The sequence below is a fragment of the Rhinopithecus roxellana genome, chromosome 8 (genome assembly GCF_007565055.1).
Source record: "Rhinopithecus roxellana isolate Shanxi Qingling chromosome 8, ASM756505v1, whole genome shotgun sequence".
Lineage (NCBI taxonomy): Eukaryota > Metazoa > Chordata > Mammalia > Primates > Cercopithecidae > Rhinopithecus > Rhinopithecus roxellana.
The window spans coordinates 19,219,505-19,244,426 of record NC_044556.1 but is presented as its reverse complement, the minus strand read 5'-3'; the positions used below and the strand labels follow the sequence as shown (position 1 = coordinate 19,244,426).

General features: G+C 54.7%; 1 pseudogene; it reads left to right on the top strand.

Annotated features, from left to right (window-relative positions):
* The first annotated feature begins 1,615 nt into the window (after positions 1–1,615).
* LOC104680679 lies at positions 1,616–7,177 on the top strand (annotated as a pseudogene).
* The last annotated feature ends 17,745 nt before the right edge of the window (positions 7,178–24,922 follow it).

Here is a 24,922-nt window from a genome sequence, read left to right as displayed (position 1 = left end):
ACCTCAGCAACTCTGGTGGTAGCCAGGCCAGCTAGGGCAATGATGATGACTGTAATTAAGAGTGGGATGACAGCTCCACACTGGTGGATGAGTCAAGAACACCAGGCAGAGGCATGTACCTGGTCTTTGATGGTTCAGTGGACCTGCACTACGATTGCAGTGCAGAGTGCAAGAGTTGAAGCTGGGAAACCTTCACCTAGATTTAGGAAGATTCATGGAAAAGTCTGGATGTCCATGTAGAAGCCTACTGCATGAGTGGAGCCCTCATGGAGAATCTCTTCTAGGACAGTGTGGAGGGGAAATGTGGGGTTGGAGCCCCTACACAGAGTCCCACTGGAGCACTGCCTAGTGGAGCTATGAAAAGAGAACCACTGTCCTCCTGACATCAAAATGGTAGATCCACTGGCAGCTTGCACCCTCAGCCTGAAAAAGCTACAAGTACTCAAGGGCAGTCCTTGAGAGCATCTACAGGTGCTGAATCCTGGAAAGCTTCAAGTGTGGTTCTGCCCAAGACTTTGGGAGCCCACCCCTTGTACTAGCATACCCTTGATGTGGGATATGAAGTCAAAGGAAGTTATTTTGGAGCTTTAAAATTTAATGACTATTCTGCTGGATTTTGGACTTGTGTATGCTTGTAACCCCTTTCTTTTGGCCAATTTCTTCCTTTTAGAATGGGAATGTTGATCCAATGCCTATACCCCATTGTATCTTGGAAGTAACAAATTTGTTTCTTATTTTACAGGGTCATAGGCAGAAGGGACTGGCCTTGTCTCAGATAAGACTTTGGACTGTAGACTTTTGAGTTAATGCTGGAATGAGTTAAATCTTTGCAGGACTGTTGAGAAGGCATAGTAGTATTTTTTTTTTTTTTTTTTTTTTTTTTTTTTTTTTTTTTTTTGGAGACAGAGTCTCCCTCTGTCACCAGGCTGGAGTGCAGTGGCATGATCACGGCTCACTGTAATCTCCACCTCCCGGGTTCAGGTAGCCTCCCCAGTAGCTGGGACTACAGGCCTCCATCACCTGTATTAGCCAGATGCCTGGCTAATTTTTTGTATTTTTAGTAGAGACGAGGTTTCACCGTGTTGGCCAGGATGGTCTTGATCTCCTGACCTTGTGATCCACCTGCCTCAGCCACCCAAAGTGCTGGGATTACAGGCATGAGCCACCGCATCCAGCCAGTAGTATTTTGAAATATGAGAAGGACATGAGATTTGGGAGAGGCCAGAGGTGGAACAATATGGTTTGAATCTGTCCCTGCCCAAATCTTATGTTGAATTGGAATCACCAATGTTGGAGGTAGGGCCTGGTGGAAAGTGATTGGATCGTGGGGGTGGTTTCTCATTAATGGTTTAGCACCATCCCCTTAGTGTTGTTCTTGTGATAGAGTTTGCATGACATCTGGTTGTTTAAAAGTGTGTAGCACTTCCTCCCGCTCCAGCCATGTAAGACGTGCCTGCTACCCTTTCGCCTTCCACCATGATTGAAAGTTTCCTTAGGCCTCTCCAGAAGCCGAATAGATGCCAGCATCGTGCTTCCTGTACAGCCTTTAGAACCATGAGTCAATTAAACCTCTTTTCTTTATAAATTTCCCAGTCTCAGGTTTTTTTTTATGGCAATGCAAGAACACACTAATATAGGTGAGTTATTGGGGGCCACATCAGTGGAACCTATTCAGTGAAGTCATGTGGGACCTGGTTATGTGGGACCTGGTCAGCAGGGCCTGGTGAATACGTCCTTGTGAGTGGGGGTCTGGTCGGTGCTGACCTGGTCAGCAGCAGCCTGGTCAGTAGCACCTGGTCAGTGGGGGTGTGGTCAATGGGGACACAATCATTGGAGACCTAGTCAGAGGAAGCCTGGTGAGCAGGCACCTGGTCAGTGAGGACCTGGTCTGAGGGGACCTGATCAGAGGGTACTGGTCAGAGGGCCTGGTCACTTGGGACTACATCAGTGTGTCCTGGTCAGCATGAGCCTGGTCAGCTGAAATCTGGTCAGTGGGAGCCTGGTGAGTGTGACCTGGTTATTGGGGTCCTGGTCAGTGGAAGCCTGGTCATTGAGCCCTAGTCAGTGGAAATCTGGCAGTGGGGGCCCAGTCAGTGGGAGTCTGTTCAGTAGGGACCTGAACAGTGGGGACCTGACTATTGGAGTCCTGGGTAGTGAGGCCTAGCCAGTTAAGGTCTGGTAATTAAGGACCTGGTCAGTGGGAACCTCATCAGTCAGTGGAGGGACCTGGTCAGTGGGGAGCTTGGCAGTGGGGTCTGGAACTGGGGGGCCTATCAGTGGGGCCTGGCTAGTGGGGCCTACTCAGTGGAGGTCTGGTCAGTGGGGTCCTGGTAAGTTGAGGCTTCATCAGTTGGGGCCTGGTCAATGGGGACTTGGTGAGTGAGGGACTTTTCAGTGGGGCCTAGTCAGTGAAACGTGGCCACTGGGGGCATAATCAACTGTGGTCTTGTCAGTGGGGGCCTGGTCTTTGGAGTCCTCATTAGTGGGGCCTGGTCAGTAAAGGTCTGTTCAGTAAGGACCTGGTCAGTCAGAACCTCGTCATTTGAGGCCCAGTCAGTGGAGACCTTGACAGAGGGGGCCTTGTCAGTTGGGCCCACTCAGTGGGGGCCTGGCAGTGGAAGCCTCATCCGTGGGTCCTGGACAGTGAGGCCTGGTCACTGACGGTCTGATTGGGGGTTTTGTCAGTATGGCCCAGTCAGTGGCAGCCTAGGAGTGGAGGCCTCATCAGGGGGTCCTGGCTAGTGGGGTCTAGTCAGTGGTGGTCTCGGGTCCTGGTAAGTTGAGGCTTCATCAACTGAGGCCTGGTCAGTGGGGCCTGATCATTGGGGTCCTGGCTGGTGGGGCCTGGTCGGTAAAGTTCTGGGTCATTGGGTTCCTGGTTAATGGGGCCTAATCCGTAAAAGTCTGGTTATTAAAGACCTGGCCAGTCAGAACCTCATCAGTTAAGGACCTGGTCAGTTGGAACCTCATCAGTTAAGGACCTGGGCAGGTGGAACTTGTCAGTTAAGGACATGGTCAGTTAGGACCTCATCAGTGAAGGAAGTGGTCAGTTGGAATCTCGTCAGTTGGGCCCCAGTCAGCCTGGCGGTGGAAGCCTCATCCGTGGGTTCTGGATAGTGAGGCCTGGTCACTGGAGGCCTGGCCGTGGAACCTGGTCAGTGAGGGTCTTGTCACTGGGGTCATGGGCAGTGGGGCCTGGTCAGTAAAGGCCTGGTCATTAAGGACCTGGTCAATCAGAACCTTATCAGATGGGGCCCAGTCAGTGGAGTCCTGGTCAGTGAGGCCTGGCTAATGGGGCCTTGTAAGTTGGGTCCCAGTCAGTGGGGACCTGGTCAGCTGGAGGCTTGTCAGTGGGACCAGGTTGGTGGGGCCTAGTCAGTGAAACCTGGACATTGGGGATATGATCAACTGGGATCTTGTAAGTGGGCACCTGTTTAGTGGGGTCCTGGTTAGTGGGGGCTGGTCAGTAAAGGTCTGGTCACTAAGGACCTGGTCAGCTGGAACCTCATCAGTTAAGGACCTGGTCATTGAGGGCCTCGTCAGTTGGGCCCAGTCAGTGGGGGCCTGGCAGTGGAAGCCTCATGAGTGTGTCCTGGATAGTGAGGCCTAGTCACTTGAGGCCTGACAGTGAGACCTAGTCAGTGAGAGTCTGGTCACTGGATACTCAGCTGTGGGGCCTGTTCAGTAAAGTCAGGTCAGTAAAAACATGGTCAGGCCAGGCGCGGTGGCTCAAGCCTGTAATTCCAGCACTTTGGGAGGCCGAGACGGGCGGATCACGAGGTCAGGAGATTGAGACCATCCTGGCTAACACGGTGAAACCCCGTCTCTGCTAAAAAATACAAAAAACTAGCCGGGCGAGGTGGCGGGCACTTGTAGTCCCAGCTACTTGGGAGGCTGAGGCAGGAGAATGGCGTAAACCCGGGAGGCAGAGCTTGCAGTGAGCTGAGATCCGGCCACTGCACTCCAGCTTGGGCGACAGAGCAAGACTCCGTCTCAAAAAAAAAAAAAAAACATGGTCAGTTGGAACCTTGTCAGTTGGGCCCAGTCGGTGGAGGTCTCTCTAGTCAGTGGGTTCTTGGTAAGTTGGGGCCTCATCTCTTGAGGCGTGGTCAGTGTGGACCTGGTCAGTGGAAGCCTAGGCAGTGGGGGCCTTGTCAGTTGGGACAGTCAGTGGGGGTCTGGTGACTTGGGACCTGATTAGTGGGGGCCTGGTCACTGGGGTCCTGGGTAGTGGGGCCTAGTCAATAAATGACCTAGTCTGGTCATTAAGTACCTGGTCAGTCAGAATCTCACCAGTTGAAGCCCAGTGAGTGAGGGCCTTGTCTGTGGGTCTTGGTTATTGGGGCCTAGTCTGTAAAGGTCTGGTTAGTGGGGTCCTGGTAACTCAGGGTCATCTATGGGGATCTGTTGGGTGGCGAGCTGGCCAGTGGGACCTGGTGGTCAAGGGTTTTGTCCCTTAAACCTAATAACCAGGGCCTGGTCCGCTGTGACGTAGTCATTGTGGCTTAGTCAACGGGGGCCTGACAGTGGGGGCCTGTTCCATGGGGACCTTGTCAGCAGTGCCTGCTCAGTGGTGGACCTGGTCATTGGGGCCTAGCCCTTTTGGGCCTGGTCAGTGAAAACATGATCAGTGGGGACCTTGGTCATGGATGATCTGGTTAGGACTGACCTAGTCAGCAAACACCTTTCAGCAGGTTCTTGTCAGCAGAAACCTGGTCAGAGAGGGCCTGGCCAGTGGGGCCTAGTTCTTAGAGTCTGGCAGTGGGACATAGTCGGTGAAAACCTGGCCAGAATATCCGGTCAGTGGGACTTGGATGTGAGGGTCTAGTCAGTGCAGGGGATAGACACTGGGGGCCTGTTCAAGTGTGGGCCTGTTCAGTCAAGAGGGATGTGACCCAAGGGGACATAATCACTAGAAGCCTGGGTAGTGGAGGCATGACCAGCAAAGACATTATCGGTGAAAGTCTCATTCATGAAGCCTAGTTAGTGCAGTCCGGGCAGTGAGGGCCTTTTCACGAAGACCTAGTCAGTGGGGCCTTGTGCCCGGTCAGTGTGAACCTGGTTTCCAGGAGCTTGGTTAGTAAGTAACTAGTCAGCGGGGACCTGGTCAGTGCAGCTCTGGACCCAATCAATGGGGGCCTGGCTTGGCTGGGGGGAAGAGCAGCTGCCAGTGGGGCCTGGTCAGTAACAACCTGGTCAGCCTGGGCCTAGTCAGGTGGGGTCCAGTCAGTAAGGCCTGGTGAGTGGGGCCTCGTCAGCAGTGACTCTTCAGTGGGGTCCTGGTTATCAGGGCCCATTCGGTGAAGGCCAGGTCATGGCAGAGGCCCCAGTCCATGGGGCCCTGGTCAGCAGGGGCCTGGTCAGTTGGACACAGTCATCCCAGGACTGGTCCTCAGGGGCTACTCTGACTTCACAGGCTCCCCTGACCATGCCAGTCCCCTAGCTTATAGCCAGTGGTATCCTTTATATCTCTCCCAGCACAGGCCCAGGACGTGGGGATGCCCGATGCTGGGAGGAGGCACACACAGCAGGAAGGAGAGAAGGAAGGAACTTCCATAGTATGGATGCCTACGAAGTTACAACACGAGGCTCCATCGCCATGTTCTCTGTTTATGTCCCACATAATTCTCTATTCTAAACTGGCCTTCGTTGAACATAACACCATCCTTGTACTACCACAGATAGTTGGCCATGGCTCTTTAATAGAAGTTTTTATTCCGCTGTAGAAATTATCCTTGAACTGGAAAAAGTCCCCAACCCAACATCCAGTCACTCAACACTCTCATCTTTATAAAGAGCTGCTTCCAAATTCTAGATCGATTTTTGGAAAAAAAAATATTTTTCTCTGGTAAAAAGTGCTGCATCTGTGATCTCAAATCTCTCCCTCTAATTGGATGGAGATGGTGAATTTCAGCCAAAGTGGCCAAAGAACTCGTGTCCCACGCTCCTGAACGCCATCAGCCCCCACATCTCCATCATTCCTCCTCCTACGAGTCTCCTGCTCCCCGTGACTTTGGTAGGAGCTCCTCTGTGAACATGGAGGACATCTGGGAATTTGATGCGTTGCCACTTTGACAGTAGTAACAGGTCCGAGACAGAATCCAGGTCCCACCTGGGCCAGTCTGGGAAGAGCTTGACGATGGCATCGTAGGCACCTCCGGTGAAGGTGATGGGCTGCTTCAGGCCCACCCAGAAGCCCTGCTGGGCCCACTCCAAAGCCTGGCTGAGGCTGCGGGAGGGCTGGCCTCCTGCTGATGTTCCTTCTCAAAGCCCCTCACCTGCTTGTCATGAACTCCATGCCCTGTGGCTGAGCAGCAGCACTGTCGTCCACCTTCCTGAGAAAACATATGGAGCTGTCAGTCATGCTCTCCACCTCCTGCAGGTCGAGGGCGGTGGTGGTGGAGTGCTCAGGGTCAGGAACGAGCTGGCACCCACAATGTCACCTTTCTCGCACCACCCACCTCCCATGACCAGGACACATATCCAGTGTTCATCTTTGATACCCACATCCACTTCCCCAAGTGATGCCCACCTTCTCGCTGATCTGCTCTGCTTGGATCGGAGGCAGTTTTCTTATTTTCTTTCCTCAAGCGGTGCCGTGCTATACAGAAGGCCTTCCTCTTGCCTTGTTTCCAGGCCTTCTTCCGGTGCTGCTGGGGCACATCAGGAAGCGCTGGAGGACGTGGCACTGCCAGCACTGGGCAGCCAGCCGTGTGGCTCATCCCACAGATCAGGCTCTTCCTGTGCTTGGAGATGAAGTCCTCCTGGAAGCAACCCATGGCCCACTTCTCAGGTGGGTGGGGCACAGAGATGGCCAGGAATGTCACCAGACACGCATCCAGTCAGTCCCAGTGCTTGTTGCGCCGTGCACTGGGACCTACCTGTGCATGGTTACCAGCTTGCAAGACAGGACGCTATTCATGCCCTTGAACTTGTTCTACTGAGTGGTGTTGCCGGTAGTGCACTGGAAGGAGTAGGGGTTCTCCTGCCATTTGAGGCCATAGAGCCACAGAGCCATGCACAGCTTGTCCCCGTCCTTCACAGAGCCCAACACCTCACCAAGCACAAGGCCTCCCTGCCTGACTTGACAGGTGGGGAAGCAGTTGAGACTGTGCCTCGTGGTGGCCAAGCTGTTACCACCACAGGAGCCCAGGGAGCCACTGAGGACCAGGTGTAAACTGCCACTAGGTTCATCCACCATCACGGAACTGCCATCCCACTTGTCCTAGGCATCATCACTGCTCTGACTGTCCTGGTTGCCACGAAAGAGCTGCTGAGGCCACGGCTGCTGAGCACCCCTGCCATCTGAAGCCTGCACTGGCTGCTGGAAGGTATTCAGTGGTGACACATGCTGCAGCTGTAGCACTGGCTAGAAAGTGTCAGGAAGGGGTCTCAAGGAGGTAGGCAGGATACCAGGCATGGCCTCAAAGCCTCCCAGCAGCATGTTGGCAGTGTGGCCGAGATGCTGGGGCCACCATCACCTGCCAGTCCCAGCTTGGAGTCATGGATCACCTGCACTGCACAGATGAGGCTGGGAAGAGGCCACAGTCATTGTAGCCATGGACGCCCTCGAGCAGTCCTTGATGTCCTGCTCCTGCACAGGCTCAGAACCTCATGTTCCTGCAGCAAGTTCTTGCTGGGGTTCTCTGACCTGAAATGGTACAACAACCGGGTGAGGTGTGCCATGTCCCCTGCGTGGTCATGTGTGCTGCAACTAAAGGCCCATGGCACCCCTGGTGCCCTCCCCTACCAACCAGGGCTGGAGTTAAGGCCGGGCCCCTCTGGACCTAGGACATGTGCCCCAGGAGGGGACTCTGTCCAACAAGCCAAATCAGAGGCCACAAGGCATGCTCCTGGCTGGCCAGGGCTGGGAGGACACCATGTTCACCCCTCCCTCTGGCAGCCTGAGAGGGACCAGCTTCCCTGTTGAGAAGGACTTCATAAGGCCCAGGAGCCATCTGGGGTTGCAGAGCAACTGGCTGGGAGCTGCCCTGGTTCCTTCCACGCCGTGCTAGTCATTGCCCACCAAGAGGGGTCCGATGCAAGTGCCCGCATGCAAGGGACTTACCTCTGGACCTGCCTCTCCGTTCTCACGGGGCCCAGCAGGGCCTGGTGTTGTGGCCAAGATGGGGTTGCAGGGCTGGGCCCCATTAATGGTCCTGGGGCTGGGTAGGGTGGATATGGAAGGGACGGAGCACAGCATCCCTGTTCAAAATTTTACAATGGGAACCACGGGCCTCTGACAGCCAAGTCTCTGGGCAGCTTCCGAAGGGAGTGCAGAAAATGCATGGGTCCATTCTAACCCTCAGGATCCCCTGAGAGCAACCTGCTGCCCTGAGTTTTCTGGAAGCTCCTTCGTGCCCCTGGGCCTCAGTCTTGGAGACTGCCAGCCAGGCCGGGGTGGGAGAGGACCAGGGTTGCATTCCGGGGTAGGGGGCTGGCTACTTGGGCCTGTGGAGCTAAGCTGGTAGGCAGGGGTGGGCCAGCCTGTCTCCCTTGCAGAGGGGCTTAATGCTCACGGAGGCCTGGGTGCCAGGGACCCTCGATCGGGTTTGGCTGCAAAAATAGCAGACGTGAGTGGTCAGCTTCTCCACCAAGTCCATTAAGTCCCCACAAAGCTGGGCCCCACAGACCTGGGTCTTTGGAGTCCTCAGCATCCCTGTGTGGTTTCCTGAGTCTGACTCTCAGGACACCCCAGCAGGCTGCTGATCACAGAGCGAGGGGTGCATGGATCCTTCAGGGCACAGGGAGCTATTGGGGTGCCTCTTGTCACTCCTGGGGCAGTGGCTTAGGATTTGGGCTGGCTCCAGACTTCCTCCTTCACCTCTTCATCACGGGGCTGTGTGGTCTGGGTAGCAGCCCTGATTCAGAACCACGTGGGAGAGGCCTTGGCTGTCACCTAGTCCCCTTGCCACCTCACATGAGACACTGTCTCCACAGTGGGTGAGATGGTCCCAGGCATGGGGCCCCCTTTGCCCTCCGGGACCGTCCACTCCATGCCTGGACTAGATCATTCCCACACCTGACTGAACTCTTGGATCTGGCTCTGGCCAGGGCTCCTACCCGTGTCCTCTCCACGAATCCTCTGGGTCAGTGACACTGATTCTCTTGTTCCCCTGGCTCAAGGCTTATTGCCCTGACATCCTTGGAGGGGTGCTCTGGAGCAAGCGGCCCCTGCTCCTCCCGGCATCTGTTGATGTTGGGATGGTGGTTCAGGGAGCTCGCACAGAGGGGAAAGGATGTAAAAACCACAGGAGGCATTGAGGGGTCTTTCCCCAGCCCCGCCTGTCTAAGCAGCATGTCCATTACATATGCGCTCAGCACCTGCCCAGAAGCTGCTTAGTGTAGAGGAGGAAAAGGCAGAAAAAGAGGTGTAGAAGGAAGGGCCAGGTAGTAGGGCTGGTGGAGCCAGGGCCCTCTCCACTATCGAACACTCCAGAGGGTGACTCGGGAGGGGACCTGGTGCTGGAGCCCACCAGGGGGTGGCAGGTTCCAGCACTGCCTCATCAGTTCCCCCACAAAGGCTTCAAAGTGCCTGAGCCCGGTGGCATCCTCCAGGACCCATGCCTGGGAGAACTGGTTCTGAAAGAACTCCCTCCCACAGGCTGGACTGGGACAAGTTCATGGTCGCTCAAGGGACAGGGAGGGCATCAGGCCAGGAGGCGTTCCTGGGAGGGGTTGGTGCCCACACCCCGTTTCCAACACTGCCACCTCCCACTGGGCAGCACTGGGTCGTTCTGTGGCCACCCCTGGGGTCCAGCTGTGCACAGGAGGCCACGGCCAGGGGAGGCCCAGGCAAGGAGGTGCCCACCATACTCCCACCTTTCGCATGGATCATTCATTTCAAGGGTGGGCTCAGGGTCTGGGAGAACTCGCTCTACCCTGCCCAGCCCTACAGGCCAGGCCTGGCCATCCCTGGCCATCCCTTCTGACCAAAGCAGAGGGTCATGGGGACAGCTGTCTGTCCCGTGAGCTCCCCAGGAAACCTCAGGCACAGGGGTACTTGCTTCTGTGAACCTTGAAGGCTGTGGGTGCCATTGCCACTATTGCATGCTTCATCTTCAGGCTGAACCCCAAGGGGATCTGTGGGAACAGCAGGTGTGAGAGGACCTGGCCCTTCCAGGCTGGAAGCTGGTGGCCCAAGCAGGGACCATTGTGGTTTCAGTCCCCTGGAGTGCCAAGGACCCCTCCCCATGGGATGAGCTGCCACTGTGAGGCTGGGTCAGAAGAGGTCTTGCAGCTCCTCATGGAGGGGACTCATCTCAGCAGGGATGTGGCTCCTGGAAGGAGGGGCTCCCCAGGGCCTTGGACTTCCCTGGGCTCTCCCAAGTGGAGACCTGGCCCATTCTGCCCTGGCCTCTGCTGTGGGATGCCCCTTCTCGAGCGTTGCCTACCTTGTGTGACCTATGGGGACCCGCCTGTGTCTCCTGCTGGATGGGGGTGAGCCAGGTCCTCCTGGGGGAGCCAGGCAGTGCAGGGCAGGAGGGTCCCTGGGCTGGGAGCTTCCAGTGCCTCATTACCCCCATTTAAAGCACCAGAGGAGCCGGTGTAAACATGGAATTCTGGGCACGCAGCTCATCCTTGTCCTGATGGGAGGAGCAGAGGTGCTCAGGGCCCCTCTGCAGCTGTTCCCTAAGGGGCAGAACACTGGGCAGTCCCCAGGGCGCCCCGCCACACCTGCCCCCTGCATGGACTTTCGGTGGACACACTTCCCTTAGCCTCGTTCAGCCAGAGCCCAGCCCCCGTCCCAGAGCCTCTGCTTGCTCCAGAGCAGAAAAAGGAAACCCAACTACAATCCCATGGAGACCTCCACATCCCAGGTCTGACCCCTGCTGGGACTCGACCTCTCAGCCCCCATGAAGAGGAGCCAGAACCTCCCTCTCCCCCTGATCCCCAAGCTTCTGGGGAAGAGCCGAGGGGACCGTCTCCTCACCAAGTCCTCATGAGCTTCGGGGATGATGTGCATAACACGTGTCCCGGCTGGGCTTAGAGTCTCTGGAGCCTGGCACAGTTTGAACTGTAGAATCCTGAGAGCCCACAACTTTTCACAAAATCAAAGCCTGCTCCCTAGATGTGGAGCGGTCAACTGGAAGAGCTAGGCACTGGCAGGGGTCCTCAAACCCCCAGACCTCCCACCCTCCCATTTGGCCTCTCCAGCATGCAGCCTTGACCCAGGAGAGGAGGGGCAGGAATGTCCCCTGGATCCTGGCAGGAGGAGCTGCCCAGTAGGGCCCTGAGCTGAGGTATTAGGAGGAGAGGGCTGCCATGGAGGCCGAGAGGGAGAACGTGGCAGGCAGGGGCCAGCAGGGTGAGCGGGGTGGGTGCTGGGGGTGCATTACCATCTTCTGGAAGTTCGTGGGGTCAGGCGGGGGGACATGCGATGAGGAAGCATTACTGTCTGGGTTTCATCTGCCTGTCCGAGGGTGGCGAGGGTGGCTAGGAGCACAGTCAGCCACCAGGAGGCAGGAGGACCCTCAGGGAAGTGAGCGTTGCCTGCGCAGTCGAGGCTGGAAGACCGAGGCTCCAGGATACAGAAGGCAGCCACAGGGAGGCTGCAATGCCCTCTGCTGATGGGGATGAGAGGTGTCTAAGTCAGGGTGTGGGGGTCCCTATCCAGTCCCAGGCTCCTACTTGACCCACAGCAGGCAACATCCCAGAGGCTCCAAATGAGCTGGGGACACAAGGAAGGCGCCTTGCCTGGAAGCTGGGATCACCTAGCCAGGGTGACCGTCCCCGGGCCTGGCTGCGTGAGTCCCTGGGGGCAGCTGTCCACCTACCCTGCAGGGAGTGGCTCTCACTGGCCAGCAGCTGGGCCAGCACTCCGAAGGTGTCTTTTCCGGGCAGATAGAGGAGAGTGGCAGCAATGCGGCTCATGATCCCACAGTAGCCCAACTCCTGCAAGAGCCAGAGTCACCATGGAAGGATGTCACCTGGGAGGGCTGAGGTCACCTGAGAGTACTGACATCATTGGGGAGGCTTGCCACAGGCCCTGGGGAATTTGGGGTGCAGCCTCTTCACCCCTCTCCTGACACTGGGTGTCAGGACTGAGCAGGTCATGCACGTCTCAGTTGACAAGGAGTCCAAAGAGACCCCTATGGCGAGCATCCAAGCCCATGTGGCCCAAGAGGACATAGGAGAGGACCATGAATGTCCCTCCCCTTCAGATGCCAGACCAGGGAGGCCACCGTGCCAGGCTTGGGACAGCATCTGTGAGCTAGGCTGGCCAACAGGGCAGGCTGGGGGCCTGCCACATACAGGGTCCTGGGAAGACCCAGGGGCTGCCTGCCAGGTACGAGAGGGAGGCTGGGTCCAGACCCTGTGTGTGCAGCCCATGGAGCCAGCTCAGTGGCTGTCCCTCCAGGAGCGATCTGGAAACTGGGGACCCACGGGGAGCAGGCACTTTGGGAACCCCCTCCCTGTCTGCTGCACTCCAATGGGGTTCGGGCAGAGGGGACATTGGATCCCTGCCAGTTTTCCAGTGAAGAAGCAGCTTCCGCGGGATCCACACATTTTGTGACAAGAGCCACGCCCATCAGGTACTGTGGCAATTTGTCAAAAATGCCTCCTGGGAGGACCATTCTGGGACACTGACCAACTCCTGGGCCTTGGGGCAAGCCCAGGAGGAAGGCGTCATTTCTTGTTCTGAGATTGGGGGTCAGGCTCAGGTCAGACCAGGAATCTGTGCCTGAGCCCCCTCCATCTCAACATGACCCCTCTGAGACCCTCCCTCCCAGCCTTGCTTGAATGTTCAAGCCAGCAGCGAGCTTGAGTCCTACCCGCTGCGTCTTGGTAGGTATCAGATACTGAATTTTAAAGAAGCGATGATACCCCGACCCAAGACACCCATGCCTGTGGATATGGGAATGTGACCCGGAAATATTGTTGCCTGGGAATACTCACGGGGTTAGATGCAGAATACGCCACCAGGACAAGAAAGACATGCTGCAGCCTAGGAAAGAGAGAAAAGAGGGTTTGGGTTCACACGGATGCTGTTTTGTTCTCTCTGTCGTATTCCAACAAGGAATCCAATTCCAGGTCCAGATGATGCGTGGAATAAGCAGTGAGCTCTTCAGGGTCACTGAGTTTTATGAAATGTTTTGGTAAAAGTGGATTTTACTGAGTTTTCTGAAATGTTTTGGTAAAAGTGGATTTTACTATTCCCGTGTTGAAGGTTGTCTTGGTAACCTTCAACTGTGGGTGACGGTGAATCAAGCCGTGGACATGGCATGTAGGCTTTACGTGGCCGTCAGTTTTCAAATCAGTGGGGTCAGTCTCTGAGACTCTTCTGGGACATGTGGCGCGAGGTCCACTGAGTTTCATGAAGAGCCGTCCAATGGGCTTCCAAAGGGGCTGTGCCCTGTCGCATTCCCACCTGGCAGGGACAAGGGTCCCCGGGGCCCCACATCCTCCCGGCATTTGGTGTCGTCAGTGTTGTTTGGGAAGGCTCCCAAGCCCCTCATCCTGCCACCCTCCCGTGGGTCACCGCACTTTCCACCATTTCTCATGATTTTGTTCATTGCTGTCTGTCTCCTTGGGAGCCACTTGGGCTGTGGCCCCACATATCCCAGCCAGGCCCAGGGCTTGGAGCCAGGAAGGCACTAGGTTCACGGTGCTAGCTTCCCCCTGGGCCTGGAGAGCTTTTGGTGGCTCTCTCACCCCTCCTGGGTGACCCCTGCCTCTCCTCTGGTGAAGCCCCCATCCCTCTGGTTCACCCCATTCCCCAGGGAATCTCCAGCCCGGCAAGCCTCACTGTATTGTGGCTGGAACATCATGTGATTTCTCAGTGTACGGCTGACATCCAGGTTGATCTGGTGGAAGTTCCCAGGGGGACTTCTTTCCCTTCATCTTCATGACCTCCAGGGCAGGGCCAAGAAGAGGAAGCAGGCTCTGAATAGACAGAAGACTCACTGCCCCACACGGCAGTCATCCACAGGCAATCCTTCAGGAAGGAGGGAAGGAAGGAAGGAAGGAAGGAAGGAAGGAAGGAAGGAAGGAAGGAAGGAAGGAAGGAAGGAAGGTTGGTTTCCTTCTGCAGAAAGCTCCTCCTCTGGCTTGGTTCCTTACAATCCAACTAGTCCTAGAGCTTAGCTCACCTTTGGTGCTGGTGTCACCAGTCTCTGCCCAGGATGTTCATCTGACCACGCCCCCTCCACCTTCAACCCAGGCTCCGCGTTCCCTCCAGCTGGAGGCTTGGGCTCCTGTCACAGCCTGGCCTGTTTGTCCTGCTCTGGCTGACTTCGGAAGGGTTATACCTCATATTTCCACCAGTTCTCGGCCTTCACCTTCTGGATGTTCAGGAAGTGTGACCACACTTGGCCCCACACCTCTGGAGAATTCCTTTATACACTCTGTCAATCAACTTGCGACAGAACACTCTGGAGAAACAGGCTCTGGGACAGCCCCAGGGAGGATCAGAGCCTGAGGATTCTGGAAGTCTCCAGCCTTTGACTTACTGGTTTTTCAGGAGAGGTGCAGTCTACCTAGGACCAGGCCTGCCTCCCACGATTCAGAGTTATGAATTCTGATCTTGACCTATTCCTTCCTTCGGTTTGCCAGGGAGTGTCCCTATCCCTGAGATAGTGCAGGCCCATGCCCTGGCATCACACTGTCTCCAGCAAGTTGAGGTTTGCAGGGACAAACAGGAGAGCTGGTGACCAGACTTGCTGTCCCGGGTGAGGACCGTGTGTCACCCACCCTCTGAGAGGCAGGCAGTGCCAGGACCCAGCCATGGGAGCCCGTCCCTCTAACTCTGTAGAGAACGGTCATGGAGGCCCTCCCTCCCCATGTCATCTCCTTGCCACTCCTATATCCCTGCCCGTTTTGAAGCATCTTGAGTCATTTCTCTGTGTCTCTCATCTCCCGACGTCTTTGCTGTCAACTATGATAAGTTAGCGGAACTGCCGAGGCTTCCTGGAGCAGCCTTTGGACGCTGTATCCTGGGCTCCGAGGCCCTGACAGGACTGAACCACAGAAAGAACCAGGAAAGGGCAGGCTCCGGGGACTGAGACCTTCTGACTGAACAGGCATCCGTGACCTGGCCTCATGACCTGGGACATGCCATCCTCAGGCCACAGACACCGGACTTTGGTCAAGTACCAGCTTCCAGGTGGGCTCCTAGTGCAAGCAGGCAGCAACCTCCGAGCCATGACTGCAGTTCTCAATTTGGAGTTTGGTCAAACCACCATGGGGACAGTCTTGTGGTCGGGTCCAGCAGGAACTGCCGCCCCTCCTAGGGACAGCCTGTCTCTCCCACTCACCACCGCCGGTGCCCATGGGCTGCTGACCACCCGCCGAGTCCTCCTGTCCCTGGACCAGCCACTCAGAAAGCAGGTCTTACCTTTGCCTCCAGGGCACTGACGGATGGCAGCTTCGTCTCACCATAAGGCAACTCAGGCAGAGCCGAAGACCTGCGCCGGGCTGGGAGCTGTCCTCCTCCTCCCCTAGTGGTCCTAGGGAAGGACCAGCCATGTCTCTCCCCGCCCCACCCCTGGTCTCAGCCCAGGAGACACACAGGGAAGGTAGGAAGAGAGTCTCCCTGTGGGCTGATGCCTGTGAAGGGACAGGAACTGGGAGAAGAGGGGTATGTGGCAGGCAGGGACCACTAGGGTCCTGTAGAGCATGGGCTTGGGCTACACAACAGGGCTGCCCCTCCTGGGCTAGAGGCAGTGCTCTCTGCAGGAACTGAGAATGTCCAGGCCTGAGAAAGGACATGTGCACCCAGGGTGGGTGACCGGGTCCCAACAGCAGTCCCCGAGGAAGTGACCACATTACCAGGCCAGGATCCTGAGACCTACCCAGTGCACTGAGGGTGCACCTGGGGCCTGTCCCACCTGATGTCCCCAAGTGCCCCACAGGGTCTGATCTCCTAGCCTCCATCTACCTCCCCTGGGCGGTGGGGATTTGCTTTGAGTTGTCCCCACCTTTCTGAATGGAACTAATGTACTTCTTACATATATTGACTGATGTCTCATGTCTCCTTAAAATGTATAAAAGCAAGCTGTGGCCCGGGCATGGTGGCTCACACCTGTAATCCCAGCACTTTGGGAGGCCAAGGCAGGTGGATCATGAGGTCAGCCGTTCGAGACCAGCCTGGCCAACATAGTGAAACCCCATCTCTACTAAAAGTACAAAAAATCAGCCGGGTGCGGTGGCTCACGCATGTAATCCCAGCACTCTGGGAGGCCGAGGCAGGCGGATCATGAGGTCAGGAGATCAAGACCATCTTGGCTAACACAGTGAAACCCCATCTCTACTAAAAAATACAAAAAATTAGCCTGGTGTGGTGGCGGGCGCTTGTAGTCCCAGCTACCCAGGAGGCTGAGGCAGGAGAATGGCGTGAAGGACCAGCGTGAAGGAGGTGGAGCTTGCAGTGAGCTGAGATCGCACCACTGCACTCCAGCCTGGGCGACAGAGCAAGACTCTGTCTCACAAAAAAAAAAAAATACAAAAAATTATCTGATTATCTGGGCGTGGTGGCAGGTGCCTGTAATCCCAGCTTCTCAGGAGGCTGAGGCAGGAGAATTACTTGGATCTGGGAGGCAGAGGTTGCAGTGAGCTGAGATTGCACCACCGTACTCCAGCCTAGATGACGGTGCAAGACTCCGTCTCAAAAAAAAAAAAAAAAAAAAAGCAAGGTGTGTTCCGACCACCTTAGGCACGTGTTGTCAGGACTTCCTGAGACTATTACGGGCACATCCTCAACCTTGGCAAAATAAACCTTCTAAATTAACTGAGACCTGTCGCAGATTTTCTGGGTTCACCCCTCAAAGGGTAAAGAGTCATGCAAATTAAGACAAGTGGCACTGGTTCCCTGACCAGGAATTGAACCTGGGCTGAAGTCGTAAAAGCCCATATTAGTCCCTGTACCACAGGGTGGAGTGTAAATTCAATAGAAATCCAAAGCAGGCAGTACAAGCATTTAAAGGACTTTAACAAAGGAGGAGTTTCTACGCTAGAAAGGAGGTGGCACGAGTTGGGGAGATGTGTCCTGCCTCAATGAGGCCTTTCTAAAAACAAAACCCATCCCTGGGGTGAGATTGGTGGTAAGAGTGGGAACAAAGGACTCACTGCAGAATCCCGAGGTGATTGGTGACTTTGTAGCTGTCAATATCCTCAGGCCCCACGTCTGCAGGAGCCTCCGCTCAGCGTCCTTGTGACCCAGAGGGGATTCAGGGTGAGGGGACAGAGGTGAGGGGTGTGGAGGCACGAAGTTCACAGCAGCTGGTCCTGGGCCTGCATCTGAAGGGAGCCCAGGACACTCCAACCAGGACACAGCTGGAGACGGGTGGCCCCACCTCCCTCGAGGGAACAGCCCGACCCGGACCTGCTCACATTTGTCAATGATGTCCCTGCTCCTGCGCGGGCAGGGCAGCTCTAATCCTTTTCCACATCCATCCTGCGAGACAACATTGTCCAAAGGCCACGCTGCACCCGGGCGCTTCAGAGAACACCCAAACTGCTTCCACCCAACTCTGACACACCGCTGGCCAGGTGAACCACATGCCACCACCACTCCGGGTGAAAAGGGGCCAGACCTAGGGTCCCCATGCATGCTGGGGTCTCTGGAGTCCCTGCCCCAGCCAGAGGTGGGCTTCTTTCTGATGATTTGAGAACAGGGAACCTAAACACAGAGGCCCATTGTCCCCAAATGCCCTGAATCAGGCACACACGGGAGGAATGGTGTCCATTTGCCGAGGGTAAGGAGCCCGTGGTGCGCCATTTCAGACACCTGCAGGCAGACTGGGGTCAGGGACCAGAGAGCTCCATATGCTCAGCCTCCCAGGGTCACGCAGGGACCATGAAGATGCCTAGATTCTTACAGGGAACAAGACACCTCGTGACTGCTCCATTTCACCCCCATCTCCACTCCCTCTGGCCAGCGAAGCCACTTCAAGAATAACACCAACCAAACGGGAGGGTGCTTGGTTTGGGGTCAACGCAGCCTCTCGGCTCATGAAGATGTCTCAGGTGGAGAGACAGTGGATCCCAACTTCTGAGCTGTCAACAGAGGAAGGAGCCTCATGTTCTGGGGTCACTGAGAAAGAACTCTGAGGACTTGGTGCTGGAGAACCCCAGAGGGTCCCTTCCCACGAACATTCAGAACAAAGAAAGGGCGAGGTCTGTAGAGGAACAGACAGAGAAAAGGCCTCGTGGGGAGAAGCCCTAGTGCCCGGTGAAGAGCACCAACGATCATCAGCCTCCAGCCAACCCTCCAGGGCACCTTCATTCTCCACAACTGCCCGAGGACAGAGGGCTCCCACCCCACTCCCAGACAAAAGACCCCGTATGTCCAGTGGGTCCCACAGTGACCCCCACTGACTGCACCCGAAGTCAGGGTTGATGAGATCTTCTCTTGCAGGGACCCACGTTAGGGCACAAACCTGGATGGAAGACCACCCTCCACCCCCACCCACAGGGGTTCTTCCAAGGCCACGCTCTATCCTATTGCTGTCAAAACTTTTGGAAAGATTTGGGATCTAGGGCATAAGGGGCACCGCGTAAGGGAGTGAGTCCCACACAGCACAGGGCAGGGGTGAGAGCATGGCCCAGGGTCACGTCTGGGTCCCTGGACCAGTGACCACCCCTATAACCTCAGACATCTCACCTGTCGAATGGCTACGCTTGGGGACAGCACCCACCCCCTGGAGTCACCACGAGGATGAACAAGACAACCATGTACATGGTCAACACAGAACAAGCACTGGTGAGTGCCCAGGAATGACCCTCTTTGGCAGCTGCCCAGAGACCAGCATCACCCACCAGGTAGTGACTGTCACCAAGTCAGCAGAGAAGGAAGAGAGCAGGTCATACACTTGAGTCACATCTGGCAGCTGTTCAGAGATGTGCCTCTCGCCTAGAAAAGAGCCCTACATGCACAACACTCACAGACACCGATGTGTCTCTGACTGCTCCATGACACAGAGGCAGGCGGATAGGCATTTGGCACAGTAATATTTTGGGGTCACAGCACCCACAAAGGTCCCAGAGTCAGCGTCCTTCGCCCCCTGAACTGTCCACCTGAGTATGTGTGATGTGTCTGTGCATGTGAGCATCACTTGTGGGTGAACACATGTGTGAGTGTGTGTGTCACTTCTCAGGCCAGGCCTGGCTACCCCGCTCACGTGCACACCCACGTCCTCTTCACTGTCACCCCAGGGCCCATGGTCAGCATCAGAGCATCCATGGGTGCTCCTCAGTCTCTGCTCTCTCCACATGGGTCTGTCCTGGGGATATAGACAAGAGTAGGGGCAGAGGACAGAGAGCTGGCCCCTCCCTTGGGGGACTCAGGTAGTACGTAAAGTGCTAGGCTGAGGGGCAGGCCTGGATTCAACTCACCTTCTCACCTCCTCCTCCCAGTAGACCTCCAGGGGGCTGTGACTCAGGGATGGAGGCAAGGAGGCATCAGGGACAAACTGCCTACCTGAGGTCACCCAGCAGCCAACTGACCAGACCCCACTGACCCAGTCCCCGCTGACCAGGTACCACTGGCAAGTTCCCCAATGACAAGGCCCCCACTGAACCAGGCCTTGGATGACCAAGTCCCTGTTAACCAATCCTCCCTGACCAGGTTCCTTTTCTTTTTTTTGGACATCTTTTTTTAACTTCTTTTTTTCTTCTTTTTTTTTGAGACAGGGTCTCACTCTGTCGCCCAGGCTGGAGTGCAGTGGCACGATCTTGGCTCACTGCAGAGTTGACCTCCTGGGCTCAAACGATTCTCCCACCACAGCCTCCTGAGTAGCTGGGACTATAGGTGCACACCACCACACCCGGCTACTTTTTGTATTTTTAGTAGAGAGGGGGTTTTACCATGTTACCCAGGCTGGTCTAGAACTGCTGAGCTCGCCGGGCGCGGTGGCTCAAGCCTGTAATCCCAGCACTTTGGGAGGCCGAGGCGGGTGGATCACGAGGTCAGGAGATCAAGACCATCCTGGCTAACATGGTGAAACCCCGTCTCTACTAAAAATACAAAAAAATTAGCCGGACGTGGTGGCGGGCGCCTGTAGTCCTAGCTACTCGGAGGCTGAGGCAGGAGAATGGCGTGAACCCGGGAGGCGGAGCTTGCAGTGAGCTGAGATCCGGCCACTGCACTCCAGCTTGGGCGACACAGCCAGACTCCGTCTCAAAAAAAAAAAAAAAAAAACTGCTGAGCTCAAGCGATCCTTCCGCTTGGGCCTCCCATAGTGCTGGGATTACAGAGATGAGCCACCACTCCCAGCCCCTGACCAGGTTCCTAATGACAAGACTCCCGCTGATCAGACCCCTGACACGCAGTGCCCAAAGTCCTCTACCAGTGCACCCTGACTCAGCCCACAGACCCTCTTCCTGTGGCTACACCCGCAGGCCAGCCCCTGGGGGTCTTCTCAGGACAGGGCTCCTCATCCAGGACAGTCAGCCTCAGGCTCCAGGTGTCCCCACAAGACTCTCTGGGTCCATCTCCAAGGGGACAGTGAGGGGTCCTGGCACCAGCTGGACATGTCACCCGGCCCTGTTCCTGAGCCTTGGAGCCAGAGGAACAGAGGGATGTTTGTCAGACCAGGCTCCCCCTTCTGCTGGGCCTCCCAGGGCCCTTCCAGCAGAGGCTGGATCTAGAGATACAGTAGAGGCAGTGTGGTAGCCAGCCCAGGACCCCCCAGGCTGGGCTGAGGACCACATACAGAGACTCTCCCCAGGCAGCCAGGAGACCCTTTGCTAGTTTCACCACACCTGAGCAGATGGGCAACAGTTCTTCCCACTGGGGCCTAGTGAAGACGCACGCAGGGAGGGAGCTTTCCACCCCTGCTTCTAAGAAAAATGGCTGGTTCCAGGGCTGGAGCAGAGAAAATACAAGATAAGCTTGGAACATCTTATGTTCATCATCTTATGTTAGGCCAGAAAGTAGGGAAGTGCTCAGAGGAAACCAGTGACAGATCAAAAACACATTAAGTCAGGTTGACATGACTACCACATCAGGGAGCATTTGAGCAGCAAAATAACATGCTTTCCTTCCCTTCTCCCCTCTTTGTTAGTTTTTTTTGTTTTAGTTCTTTATCCACGTTGAAGGAATGAACAAATAAGAAAGCCATCATTTGGGGCCAGGTGAAGTGGCTCATGCCTGTAATCCCAGAACTTTGGGACGCAGAGGTGGGGGGATCACTTGAGGCCAGGAGTTTGAGACCAGCCTGGGCAACATAATAAGACCCCATCTCTACAAAAATGAAAAAATTAGCCAGGCATGGAGCACGGGCCTGTGGCCCCAGCTACTCAGGAGGCTGAGGTGGGAGGACCGCTTGAGGCGAGGTTGCAATGAGCTACGATCACATACATGGCTGCACTCCAGCCCAGGTGACAGAGGGAGACCCCCTCTCATAAAAAAGAAACAATAAAACAAAAAAAGAGTGAAAGAGGAAAGAAGAATTGGACGAAGTGGGGAGATTATCTCACACTTTAAAAGGGCATTTGGGCCGGGCGCGGTGGCTCAAGCCTGTAATCCCAGCACTTTGGGAGGCCGAGACGGGCGGATCACGAGGTCAGGAGATCGAGACCCTCCTGGCTAACACGGTGAAACCCCGTCTCTACTAAAAATACAAAAAACTAGCCGGGCGCGGTGGCGGGCGCCTGTAGTCCCAGCTACTCGGAGGCTGAGGCGGGAGAATGGCGGGAACCCGGGAGGCGGAGCTTGCAGTGAGCCGAGATCGCGCCACTGCACTCCAGCCTGGGCGACACAGCGAAACTCCGTCTCAAAAAAAAAAAAAAAAAAAAAAAAAGGCATTTGGCTGAGAATATAAAATGAAGTAGAGACAAGATAAATTATACAGATCACGTAACTGATATAATAAACAAATTTATTAAACCCTGTCTTTACCTTATGTGTTATTAGCATAACTATTATGATAGTTTGATCTGAATTAAAATACAGAGTAGACAGGCATGGCCGTGGTGATACAAACAGGCCTATTTTTAGTTGAGAAGAAAGGCAAATCGGCTGGGCGCGGTGGCTCATGCCTGTAATCCCAACACTTTGGGAGGCCGAAGCAGGTGGATTATCTGAGGTCAGGGGTTTAAGACCAGCCTGGCCCCTGGCCAACATGGTGAAACCCCATCTCTACTAAAAATACAAAAATTAGCTGGACATGGTGGTGCGTGGCTGTAATCCCAGCTATTAGGGAGGCTGAGGCACAAGAATCACTTGAACTGGGGAGGTGGAGGTTGCAGTGAGCTGAGATCGCAGCACTGCACTCCAGCCTGGGCGACAGAGTGAGACTCCGTCTCAAAAAAAACAAGAAAGGCAACTCAATATTCTGCTGAGACACAATGTTCTATCACATAAAAAGTTAAAGGCTTAGGAATATTATTTTAGCTTTGAGGTATCTGTATTACCACATTTAGACAGAGTTCCTGAATTGGCCGGGCATGGTGGCTCACACCTGTATCCCAGCACTTTGGGAGGCCAAGGCACATGGATCACTTGAGGCCAGGAGTTCAAGACCAACCTGGGCAACATGGTGAAACCCCATCTCTACTAAAAATACAAAAATTAGCCAGACGTGGCAGTGCATGCCTGTAATCCCAGCTACTGGGGAGGCTGAGGCAGGAGAATCGCTTGAACTCAAGGTTGCAGTGAGCCAAGACTGCACCACTGCACTCCCGCCTGGGCAACAGAGCAAGACACTGCCTCAAAAAAAAAAAAAAAAAAAGCTTTATTTAAAAAATGTTTAAAGAGTTCCTAAATCGGCCAGGCACGATGGCTCATGCCTGTAATCCCAGCACTTTGGGAGGTCTTGGTGGGAGGATCACTTGAAGTCAGGAGTTCGAGACCAGCCTGGCCAACATAGGGAAACCCCTATGTTTTAGTCTCTACTAAAAATACAAAACTAAGCCAGGCATGGTGGCGCATGCCTGTGATCCCAGCTACTCGGGAAGCTGAGGCAGAAGAATTGCTTACACGCGGGAGGTGGAAGTTGCAGTGAGCCGAGATCGCGCCACTGTACTCCAGCCTAGGCAGCGAGACTCTGTCTAAAAAAAAAAAGAGAGAGAGAGAGAGAGAGATAAATTGGTGAGGAGGGCATGACCAGCAGTTCAGTAATGGCAGAGAAAAAGGCAGACAGGGAAAAGGGCTAAAGTTGGAGAGCTAGCCTTACCTCACTTTAAGAGTTGGCTAACCTCACTCTAAGTCTCAGCTCAGGCGTGATCCTGATCAGAGCGTGACCCTGTCTCAAAAAATAAAACAATAAATAAAGTATCAATGCCTAGTATAGGATGAATCTTTGTGTGTGCGTGTGAGACAGGGTCTTGATCCGTCACCCAGGCTGGAGTGCAGTGGCACGATCATGGCTCACTGCAGCCTCAACCTCTCAGCCTCCAGTGATCCTCCTGCCTCCGCCTCCTGAGTATCTGGGACTACAGGTGTGTGCCACCACACTCAACTGATTTTTTTATTTTTTGTAGAGACAGGGTCTCAGAATGTTGGCCTGGGCTGGTCTCAAACTCCTGACCTCAAGCGATCCTCCTGCCTCAGCCTCCCAAAGTACTGGGATTACAAGTGTGAACCATCATGCCCAGCAAAATTGATAACTTTTGTGTTTCAAAGGACACCATAAAAAAAGTGAGAACACCTTTTGGGATCCTTGTGCACTGTTGGTGGGAATGAAAAATGCTATGGCTGCTAGGAAAAAGAGTATGGCCATTCCTTAAATAAATAATAAATACGAAGTAATCATATGATCCAGGAAGTCCGCTTCTGAGCACACCTTAAAAACCTGAAAGCAGCAACTCACATATTTGTTCACCCATGTTCACAGGCATATTATTTACCATAGCCAAAGGTGGAAGCGACCTAAGTGTCCATGAAAGGATAAATAAGGCCGGGGGAGGTGGCTCATGCCTATAATCCCAGCACTTTGGGAGGCCAAGGTGGGCAGATCTCTTGACCCCAGGAGTTTGAGACCAGCCTGGGCAACACGGTGAAACCCCATCTCTGCTAAAATTACAAAAATTAGCTGGGCATAGTGGCACACGCCTGTAACCCCAGCTACTCGGGAGGCTGAGCCATGAGGATCGCTTGAGCCCAGGAGGTGGAGTGCAGTGAGCCGAGATTGCACCATTGCACTCCAGTGAAGTGACAGAGCAAGACTCTGTCTCAAAAATAAATTAAATAAATAAATAAATAAATAAATCCAGAAATGTGATATTGACATACAAGAGAATATAATTCAGCACTAAAAAGAAGTAAATTGGGGACAGGCACAGTGGCTCATGCTCCCAGCACTTTGAGAGGCCAAAGAGGGCAGATCACCTGAGGTCAGAAGTTCAAGACAAGCCTGGCCAACATGGTGAAACTCCATCTCTACTAAAATACAAAAATTAGCCTGGAGTAGTGGTGGGCACCTGTAATCCCAGCTACTCAGAAAGCTGAGGCAGGAGAATCGCTTGAACCTGGGAGGCAGAGGTTGTGGTGGCTGAGCGCCACTGCACTCCAGCCTGGGCAAAAGGAACAAAACTCCATCTCCAAAGAAAAAAAAAGAAGTAAATTGGCCGGTGGCAGTGGCTCACACTTGTAATCCCAGCACTTTGAGAGGTCGAGGCAGGAGAATCGCTTGAACCTAGGAGTTCGAGACCAGCCTGGGCAACATAAGGAGACGCACATCTCTACAGAAAATAAAAATAAAAATTAAAACAATTAATTAGCCAGCCCTGGTGGTGCGTGCCTGTGGTCCCAGATACTTAGGAGGCTCAGGTTGGAGGCTTGCTTGAGTCCAGGAGTTGAAGACTGCAGTGAGCAATGATTACACCACTGCACTTCAGCCTGGGCCACAGAGCAAAACCCTGTCTTCTAAGAAAAAAAGAAGAGATAAATTCTAACACATACTACAAGGTGAAGCTCGAGGACATTATGCTAAGTGAAATAAACACGTCAGAAAAGGACAAATACTTTATGATGCCATTT